The sequence below is a fragment of the Mesoplodon mirus genome (genome assembly GCF_964341445.2).
Source record: "Mesoplodon mirus genome assembly, chromosome: 2".
In the NCBI taxonomy this organism is placed as follows: domain Eukaryota; kingdom Metazoa; phylum Chordata; class Mammalia; order Artiodactyla; family Ziphiidae; genus Mesoplodon; species Mesoplodon mirus.
Window position 1 is genome coordinate 199720585 of NC_138977.1, and position 403 is coordinate 199720987.

Sequence of the window (403 nt, forward strand, 5' to 3'; positions counted from 1 at the left end):
CTTAAATAGAACCACAGAACAAACTCGATGACAAGGAGGTATCAGGTCACTGCTCTGCTCTCTCCACCTATGCCAGACCATGTTTAACAGACCACACCACCACGGAACAAGACACCTAGACAAATAAAGAAAGCAAGTGTCAGGTTAAGGGGGAACACACTTTAGCCTGGTCATACCAGAAGGGGTCTCTGTTTGAACTCACTGACAGCTGGTGCAAGGAATTTTATAACAAAAAAGTCAAATAGAAGAACCCTACACAAATGAAGTTGCTAATAAGTATTTTTAAGAATGATATAAAACTGCTCTAGAGAAAGGGGCTTCTGAGCAGTTTTATACTCCTAACCATTTATTGTCACAATCTATCAAGTTGGACGGCCAACTTTTACATTTTTCTCTACTACTG